Source organism: Neomonachus schauinslandi, chromosome 9 (assembly GCF_002201575.2).
Source record: "Neomonachus schauinslandi chromosome 9, ASM220157v2, whole genome shotgun sequence".
In the NCBI taxonomy this organism is placed as follows: domain Eukaryota; kingdom Metazoa; phylum Chordata; class Mammalia; order Carnivora; family Phocidae; genus Neomonachus; species Neomonachus schauinslandi.
Window position 1 is genome coordinate 27539050 of NC_058411.1, and position 10423 is coordinate 27549472.

A 10423-nucleotide genomic window follows, 5' to 3' on the forward strand; every position below is an offset into this window, starting at 1 on the left:
CAAAAAGCTATAGCAAACATCATACTTAATGAAGAAATTCATTCATTTCAGCAAATATTCATTAAGTGTCTACTACGTACCAAACATACTTTTACATGCTTGGGATATATCAATGAACAAAACAAAGATCCCTGCCTTCGTGTAACTTACATCTACTGGCGGGAGACAGATGGTAAATAATATATTTAATGAATAAATAAATTATATAGTATATTAGAAGGTGACAATTACTAAGGAAGAAGAAAATACAAAACAAAAACAAAAATGTTGAATTTGGTAAGAGGTATCAGGATGTGTGTTTATGTGTGTAGAGCATGTTTATTTTAAATAAGGTGGTCAAGAAGAGCCAAATTGGGAAGATAACACTAGAAGTATTCTCTTTAAGATCCCAAATATATCAAAGATCCTTACTATCATTGCTACTGTTTAACATGGTAGAAGAGATCTTTATCAATGTTATAATAAAAGAAAATACAAATTGGAATAATTAAAAGGAAGAAATAAAACTCACTATGCTCACATGATCATCTACATAGAAAACACAATAGAATAAACTGACAAATAGAATTCAGCAAGTGAAGAACACTGTTGAGAGAGTTAACAAAAAAGTTGGGAGAAGATATTTTCAACATAAAACCAACAAAAGACTGATAGAGAATATAGAAGGGACTCCTAAAATTCAAAAAACAAAAACATCGAAAAAATTAACAAAAAATATAAACAGAATTCATAGAAACTGAAATCCAAATGACTAACAATATCATGAGGTACTGGAACTCACTGAAAATCAGAGAAATGAAGAGTAAAACAATGGAATACTAAAATACATCCTCAGATTGGCAAAAGTTACAAATTTGGTGAGAATGTAGAACTCTCATGCATTACTGAACGAAGTAAAAACTAGCAGAGCCAGGGGTGCCTGGCTGGCTCAGTCAGCAGAGCATACAACTCTTGATCTCAGGGTGGTGAGTTCAAGACCCATGTTGGGGGTAAAGCTTACTTAAAATCAAAACAAAACAAACTAGCAGAGCCATTCTGGAAAGCAGTCTGAGAGTGCCTAAGGAAATTAAGTATGCATAGGCCCTACGACTCTGAAATCCCACCTATGCGTAGATTTCCCAGAAAAATCCCTGTATGGGTCCATGAAGAGATACATATAAGAATACTTTCAAATTGGAAGCAATCTAGCTGTCTACAAGTTGGTTTATGAGGTTTCTAGTTCCCCTAGAGATAGCAGGAGTCAAAAACTGAAATGCCTTGGGGCATCTGGGTGGCTCAGTCATTAAGCTCTGCCTTTGGCTCAGGTCATGATCCCAGGGTCCTGGGATGAGCCCCGCATCGGGCTCCCTGCTCCGCCGGAAGCCTGCTTCTCCCTCTCTCACTCCCCCTGCTTGTGTTCCCTCTCTCGCTGTGCTCTGTCAAAGAAATAAATAAAATCTTTAAAAAAAAAAAAAAAACTGAAATGCCTAGGGAACCAATGGACATCTTTAATGGGTAAAGCTGGCCGTATAAAGAGGATAACCTCTACTCTGGCATTAGAAAACAGCAGGCAGGTGGGACTTGGGACAAGATTTCTTCAAATATTAAAATTCCATTACTGAAAATAACACCCTTATTTTATGTACCATTAAGAATGAAAAGATGCGGGCGCCTGGGTGGCTCAGTTGGTTAAGCGACTGCCTTCGGCTCAGGTCATGATCCTGGAATCCCTGGATCGAGTCCCGCGTCGGGCTCCCTGCTCGGCGGGGAGCCTGCTTCTCCCTCTGACCCTCCCCCCGTCTCATGTGCTCTCTCTCTCTCTCTCAAATAAATAAATAAAATCTTTAAAAAAAAAAAAAAAAAGAATGAAAAGATGCTGCCAATTATATGACACCACCATATTTTAATAATACAAAAATGGGGCAAAAATGTGTACAGTGGTGAAATATGGTATTTCTCATTTTTTCAGAGAGGCCATAAATCTGGGTTTTGATGTGAAATACAAAATACAATCATTTAAAGACAATGAAAGCTAAGGGTTTTGTTTTTTTTTTTAATAAAGATTTTATTTATTTATTTATTTATTTGAGAGGGAGAGAGAGCAAGAGCACAAGAGCAGGGGGAGGGAGAAGCAGACTCCCTGCTGAGCAGGGAGTCCGACACTGGGCTTGATCCCAGGATGCTGGGATCAAGACCTGAGCTGAAGGCAGACGCTTAACTGACCCACCCAGGCGCCCCAGAGGCTAATGTTTTGTTAATTAAAAAACTATGTTGGCCTGATTTCTCGAGGGCTCTGGAACTACCAGTTTCCAGACTTAGCTAGCTTCATCTAATTACTGGTTCTGATTCTCTATTTGAAGATTTTCAGTAATTCTCCTGGATCATGCTTTCAGAATCATTTAGGGCTGATTATTTCTTCACCTGAATATAAACCTAGGTTCCAGAACTTTTTATTTTCTTTGGCAGTGGTTTTCAGATAAATGCCTGTGGAATAAAGTAAGGAAAGTGTGGGGGGAAACTTTTAAAAGAGTGGTATTTATGGGGTGCCTGGATGGCTCAGTTGGTTAAGCGACTGCCTTCGGCTCGGGTCATCCTGGAGTCCCGGGATCGAGTCCTGCATCAGGCTCCCTGCTCAGCAGGGAGTCTGCTTCTCCCTCTGACCCTCCCCCCCCATGCTCTCTCTCTCTCTCTCTCTCTCTCTATATCTCATTCTCTCTCTCAAATAAATAAATGAAATCTTTTTAAAAATCTATATATATCTCGTTCTCTCTCTCAAATAAATAAATGAAATCTTTTTAAAAAAATAAAAGAGTGGTATTTAATCTTGTGGTTGAGGGCAGGCACAGACTTCGTCATCATTTCAGTTTCCTGGGCTCAATTTCTGCCCAATTAAGCACTGGAATCACAAAAAGACAACTAATTATACTTATTCTTCATAAACATCCCCATCAGGCAGGACAATCACATACATCGCTAAAACAACTTTGACTGGGTCTGTAATCAACCAACAACATCCCTTTCAAACTACTAGGTGGAACTACCAAATCTGTAAGCAAAACTGCACATTTTAAGTAGGAGTTGAGGAGCATCAGTAGGTAAAAATCACTACTTCATAAAAGGCCTTGATTGGATAGATCACTGATAGATTTCAAATCCAAGGTAGCAGTATTTCTCAAAGTGTGGTGGGACGCCCTCCAATTTTTGAATCACTTGAGGTGCACTGTCGAAATGCACGTTCACGAATCCCATTATATTAAAATTTCATAATCTGCATTCCAGCAAGCTCAATCTTCAGCCGACTATATTTATCCATAAAATCTGAGAACCGCTATCCTAATATATTCTATCCGAGTGGGCTTTGCAATGCTACCTAATAACTGCACTTACAGTCATTCAGAGGACAACTTGGGCACCTCACAGGTTAGGAATACAGCTGCACTCGGTGTTACACACACTCCCCGCGCCCCGTCTCACCAGGAGCAAAATTATTTCCATGTCCAGAAATACCCTTATTCACACTCTGCCTTCCAACACCTTTCCCACTCTAATCCGCTCTTTTTGGAGAAATTTCTGCTCTTTGCGCCCCCTTTCTCTGTCAGAGTCCCTCCACATGAACCAACCCCCATTCCGCCCCAGGCCGCCCTCACCCCAGACCACCCGGTGCCAGGGCTTCTCTTTCGCCTCAGGCCTCTGACTGCAGAGCTAGCGTCCGTTACCGGCTTCCTTCCGCTAATCGAGAACCCCCCCAACCCTCAACACGCCACAGTCACCCTTTTCCATCTCCAATCTCCTCTCCTCTTTGACTATGAGGCCTAGAAGGTACTCACCATTCCGGCCGTTGCTACTGTCACTGCTCTGGTTGCTAGGGCCCGCCGAGGTCAGTGCGCGTGCGCACTTCTCGGAGCCCTCCGCGGATCCCACCCCCGACAGCGGTCCTTTCTCTCCGCCCTCAGGGTGGTGCGTGCGGGGCATTGTGGGACCGCGCGGCGGCCGCCTCGGTCCTCCGGCCGATCGGCCGCTCGCGTCCCAGTAGCTGCGGTTCGCCAGGATGCGAGAGCTTAACCGCGCAGAGTGGTCAGGGGATGCTTTCTACCGAAAGCAATTTCAGCGATCTGCAGTGAGGTATCTGCCTAAAGTTTAAAACTTTAAAACCTCGCTATAAAAATTGTCTTTCCCATAAAATAACTTTAAAAATTCCCTTCTCCTGCAGATTGCCCCTCCGCATCCCCTCCACCTACTGTGATTCACCTGTAGCCTGACTGAAACTAAATTCAGCTGAATTTCCTTGGTTGCCTTCCCCCAACCCCTCAAGGGAGCCAGAGGCGAATTAAAACATAAAATGCTGGTTTTATATAACCGAGATGTCTCCCTCTTCCCCTTCTATTAAATTAGACAAAAATATTGAGTTGCTAGAGGTATGGATAAATGCGGATGCGTATATACACTGCTGTTTATAATTGACAGCCTTTCTGGAGAGCTGTTGGCAATAGTATTAAAAGCTTTAAAAACGTGTGCACCTCTGTGACCCAGCAGTTCCACTTCCAGGACTTCATCCTGAAGAAATAATCAGACAAGTGCACAGAGATTTATGTTCAAAGTTTTAATAGCAAAAAGAAAACCCAAATGTCAAGGAAAAAAAGAATTGGTATTATCAAACACCCAAACGATGAAATAATATACTTCCATTAAAAATGTTGCTGAAATGCATCTATTCACATGCAGTCATGATGTACTAATTTAAAATGCAAGTTACCAAACAAAATAGTTGGTATAATCTTCTTGAAAATGATATACTGCAGGGGTGCCTGGGTGGCTCAGTCCGTTAAGCCTCTTACTCTTGATTTTGGCTCAAGTCATGATCTGGGGTGGTGGAGCTCATCCTGGGCATGGAGCCTGCTTGGGATTCTCTCCCTCTCCCTCTCTCTCCCACTGCCCCTCCTCCCACTTGTGCACGAACTCTCTCTCTCTCTCAAATAAATAAATCTAAAAAATATATATACTGTACACACATTTATACATAACATATATCTAAAAGAATATTATGAGGGTCTAATGTTTGCTGCAGATTGAATTGTATCCCCCCCCATTCAAATTCATATGTTGAAGCTCTAACTCTAATGTGACTGTATTTGGAAAAAGGGCTGTTAAGGAGGTAATTTCAGTTAAATGAGGCCATAAGAGTGGGGCCCTAATCCAATATAACCGATGTCCTTATAAGAGGAATAGATATACTAGGAGTGGTGGTCACAGAGGAAAGGCCATCCAAGGACACAGTAAGAAGATGGTCATCTTCGGGCGCCTGGGTGGCTCAGTTGGTTAGGCAACTGCCTTCGGCTCAGGTCATGATCCTGGAGTCCCAGGATCGAGTCCTGCATCAGGCTCCCTGCTCGGCAGGGAGTCTGCTTCTCCCTCTGACCCTCCCCCCTCTCGTGCTCTCTCTCCCATTCTCTCTCTCAAATAAATAAATAAAATCTTTAAAAAAAAAAAAAAGAAGAAGATGGTCATCTGCAAATCAACAAGAGAAGCCTCACCCAAAACTAACACTCAGCATCTTGATTTTGGAATTCCAGCCTCCAGTACTGTGAGGAAATAAATTTCTGTTGTTTAAGCCACCCAGTCTGTGGTATTCTGTTATGGCAGCCTGAGCAGACTAATACAGTGTTCATTTTGCTTCTCTATTTTCTGATTATTCTATTCTGCAATGTGGAAAAAAAATATGTATATAAATATAAATATAAACTAAATATAAATATAAATATATATATATATATTTTTTTTTAGATAGGCTCCACACCAGGCATGGAGGCCAACATGGGGCTTGAACTCACGACCCTGAGATCAAGACCTGAGCTGAGACCAAGAGTTTGACCCTTAGCCAACTAAGCTACCCAGGAGCCCCTGCAATGTGGATATTTTAAATATTGAAATAACAAATTCCATTTTGAAAAAGGTAATTTTATCATATTTATTAAAAAACAGGAAAAACTAAATTGTTTATTAAAGAAAATTAAAATGGGTATTCATAGGGGTGCCTGGGTGGCTCAGTCAGTTAAGCATCTGCCTTCAACTCATGTCATGATCCCAGGGTCTTGGGATCAAGTCCCTCTTTAGGGCTCCTTGCTCAGTGGGGAGCCTGCTTCTCCCTCTGCCTGCCACTCCCCTTGCTTGTGCTCTCTCTGACAAATAAATAAATAAATAAAATCTTTAAAAAAAATAAAAATTAAAAAAATAAAATGGGTATTCATAATATATCCAGCCTTTTTTCTTGTAGTGTTTTGTTTTGTTTCAGATCTCCACACCTCCACACCTCTCCAAACTAGAATTTATCCTGGCTGCCAAAATCTCCACCAGTTTTGTTGATGTGGCTGAAATGGGAATTTAATCCTTGAACATATCTTATAACCTAACAGAGTATGCCTTTTACTCAAAACTGTGGATTATGGGCACCTGGGTGGCTCAGTTGGTTAAGCAACTGCCTTCGGCTCAGGTCATGATCCCGGAGTCCTGGGATCGAGTCCCACACTGGGCTCCCAGCTCAGCAGGGAGCCTGCTTCTCCCTCTGACCCTCTCCCCTCTCATGCTGTTTCTCTCTCTCTCTCTCAAATAAATAAAATCTTTAAAAAACAAAACAAAACAAAACTGTGGATTATATCATAAGGCATTGGCATTAAAGGTGAAATATCATTAGTAAATCAATTTTACCTTCATGCTTGCTCAGAATGTTACTTTTACTTCCTCCTCATCATTGGAGGAGTAAATGACTATGAATGTCTTATTTATCTCAAAATAAACTATTTACCACTATATAAGCAGATATTTGCTGAGTTTCAAATTCTCAAAGGTTAAAAACATTCACACAGGAAAAGGAAGAATTATATAACATGGATCCTTTGTTCTTTTAAGTCCTGCAAAATGGCAAAATAGATTCGAAAAGCTGTTCACCAGAGACTATGGCTTTGGATCTACTTGCTCTTGCTGCAGGCCTAGAAGAAAGTTGAGAGAAAGATTAAAAAGATTATTGAAACAGTTTCCCCAAATACAGAAAATCTGGCAGACCCGTTGAAAAGTAAAAGTAAAATAGTGTGAAACGATAGCAACCAAATATGTTAAGGAATCTTTAATTTTCTAAACAAGAATGTGGGTTGAATAAAAGAAAAAAAATGTCACATTTAACAGATGATTAGAGATTGAGCAAAATAGCTAAAAGTTACATACCCTAAAATTTAAAAAAAATGTAATAACTTAAAGCCTAAGAGAGTCATTAATTCTTAAGGTTATTTATACAGTCAAAAGGTTTATCAGTTCAAATTAGAATGAGCATTGTAACAAATTTCAATAGTCAATTTCCCAGATTATTATTCTCATTATAGTTATTTGATAAAAAGCCAGTTTCTCCCCTCACTATGTTTTTGGTCTGTTTTTTAAAAAAAAACATCTCTTAAAAATCTTACATGAATGGGGCGCCTGGGTAGCTCAGTCAGTTAAACCTCTGCCTTCAGCTCAGGTCGTGATCCCAGGGTCCTGGGATAGGAGCCCCACAAAGGGTTCCCTGCTCAGCAGGGAACCTGCTTCTGCCCCTCCCCCTTGTGCTCTTGCTCTCTCTCTCAAATAAATAAATAAAATCTTAAAAAAAAAACTTACATGAATAATCCAAAAATCAGGAGGTAATACATATGTATGTAGGTATATATATACATATATATGTAAAGTATGACATATATACTTTCTTGTCGATGTTAAGAATTTGAAACATGGGGCGCCTGGGTGGCTCAGTCGTTAAGTGTCTGCCTTCAGCTCAGGTCATGATCCCAGGATCCTGGGACCGAGCCCCGCATCAGGCACCCTGCTTGGCGGGAAGCCTGCTTCTCCCTCTCCCACTCCCCCTGCTTGTGTTCCCTCTCTCGCTGTGTCTCTCTCTCTGCTAATTAAATAAATAAAATCTTAAAAAAAAAAAAGAATTTGAAACATGTATTACATTTTAAAAATAATGTTAATTTGGGGGAGGGAAACCATTAGTACTACAAATTAGGGTGACAACACTTCATCCTCTGCCAAGAGCCCAAAATATAGTTCTGACAAGATCCACTGATCAACCAAAATCAAAGGCTGATAATTAATACTTTCATCTTTCCCTTCAATTATGTGGAAGAAAAAAACACTAAACTGAAACTAAATTATGAGAAGGCCAGAACTTTTAACATTTTCTAATTCCACACATATTTTTAAAGTTTAAAATCAAATCTCAGAACTTCAATTAAAATTATTTAAATATATTAAGGCTCATCCACAAAGTGCAATTAAAGTTTTGGTGAGGGTGGTGGAAAGTCAAAGGGATAAACTCTGTCTTTACCTCAGATAATTACATTGTCTACTTGTGTAATTATCAACTTGGGAGGAGAACTGGAATGTGCCTATTTTTAAATACATTTTTGAAGCAAAGTGTGAAGGAAAGTTTTTTAAAGTACAAATACAGAGATAAAGGAACTGTAAAGAATCATTGTTTCTCAGTAATTGGCCGCAGTTTTAAAGCAAGTGTTTTAGGATTTCTAACTTTCTTTAAAGATCCTAGAACAGGTGGCAACTAGAAAAAAAAAAAAAATCGAAACCTGATTAACAACAGAAAGGATTCTATGACTTCAGTCTACCACAAATTAGCCTCTGCATCATCTTGTTAGAATTCACTCCAGTCTCTATTATGAGAAAGTTATCATAGCCCAGTGGCTCCTCATCATAAAACCAAGGACCTATATTCATGTATTTACCCCTGTTCAAAACAGTTTTGAACCTCTGGGACACATAATAGCAAACTAATTATCATACACCAGTTTTTAAAAACCTTTGGAAGTACAGGTAACAGGGAGGGTAGGTGGGAAAGGTGGGTAAATGACAGATTGAAACTGGTTTTGGGGGCGCCTGGGTGGCTGTCATTGAGCATCTGCCTTTGGCTCAGGTCATGATCCCGGGGTCCTGAGATCAAGCCCAGCGTCCGGCGAAGCCCACTTCTCCCTCTCCCACTCCCCCTGCTTGTGTTCCCTCTCTCGCTGTCTCTCTCTCTGTCAAATAAATAAATAAAATCTTTTAAAAAAAAAAAAAAAGAAAGAAAGAAAGAAAACTGGTTTTCACTTAGCAATTACCTTGAGTTCAAGCTCAAACAAACCAACCATGGAGAAACATGGATAGTAACCAAAGTTACAGGCTCCGATGAACTTGAAGCAAGTATTCTTACTTTTTAAAAGCTTGCAGATGCCCGCGAGAAGTCCAGATTTCAGACAGCACTTGTTAAAAATATTCAACCTATCTCTTAATTCATTCTGTGCATACTCTAAACTTAAGTGTCTAGTTTGTTAGACTTTACCCTAGATGCAAGTGCAAAAACTCCAAGATCTTCTCCCAAGACTCAGTCTGAGCAACAGCATGAGCTTTGAGCTGTCCACCTCCCAAAACGGGCACTCCCAACACGGGATCCAGTGATACAGAGAAAAAAGGGCTGTAAGGGGGATCTATTCTGTGGCCAGCGTTAGGGTAGCTTAAAAGAGTGAAATTCGTCTTCCCATGCTCTGTGAGGTGCTTCACAGCTATGTCCGCATAAACAGAACTCTTCCAATGCCTGTCATCCTCTCCAACTATGACAAGGAAATGGGCATTGGCTTTTTCAAGGGGGATACGGCTTTCCCGGTAGGCTGGGTCCAAGGGGTCCTCCAGTGCTTCTTTAACATTGTAAACCCCTGAATCCATGGCAGAGATTTTGTCTAGGTTGAAAGGCAGTCCTGGCAGGATGAATCTACCACATGTAAGGGCAGTAGTTGTGTTAGAGATGCAGCCACTGATGCTCACAACTGCAGCTATATTTGGGAGAAAGCTAGCCATGGAAAATGCCAACTCGGCCCCTTTGCCAGAACCAATCACTCCAATGTTTGGACCTTTAACCTAGAGATTGAAGAACGAGAAGACAAACAAGGAGAGAGAGAGAGAGAAAGAAAAAGCATGATTGTTAATGGCGTCGCAAAGCCCTCAATAAAGAAAAAACATTTATGTATTTATCAGATGGCTTATTTATTCATTTATTTATCCATTCATTTATTCATTCAACAGGTATTTGTTATAGATGTTTTCCAGCCCATTAGTACCACTTTCTTTATTCACTCTCTCCTGGACCTAAGGAGTTAATTTTAAATACATTTCTCTCTACAATCCCACTCACCTTTGGGTGACTTTGCACAAATTTAGCTGCCTCCTCAAAGTAATCTAAATTTAAGTCCTTCATGATTGGAGGTAGATCTTCATAGCCAAAAAATGGCAAAGCCAAAGTAGCAAAACCTCGACAAGCCAGGAGACTAGCTTGAGATTCATTTAATCCTCCATCACCAAACATATCAATCAAACCAGGAAAAGGACCGTCTCCTATAAACCAGGAAAGAGGATTAAACTGGGATTAGATGACAGG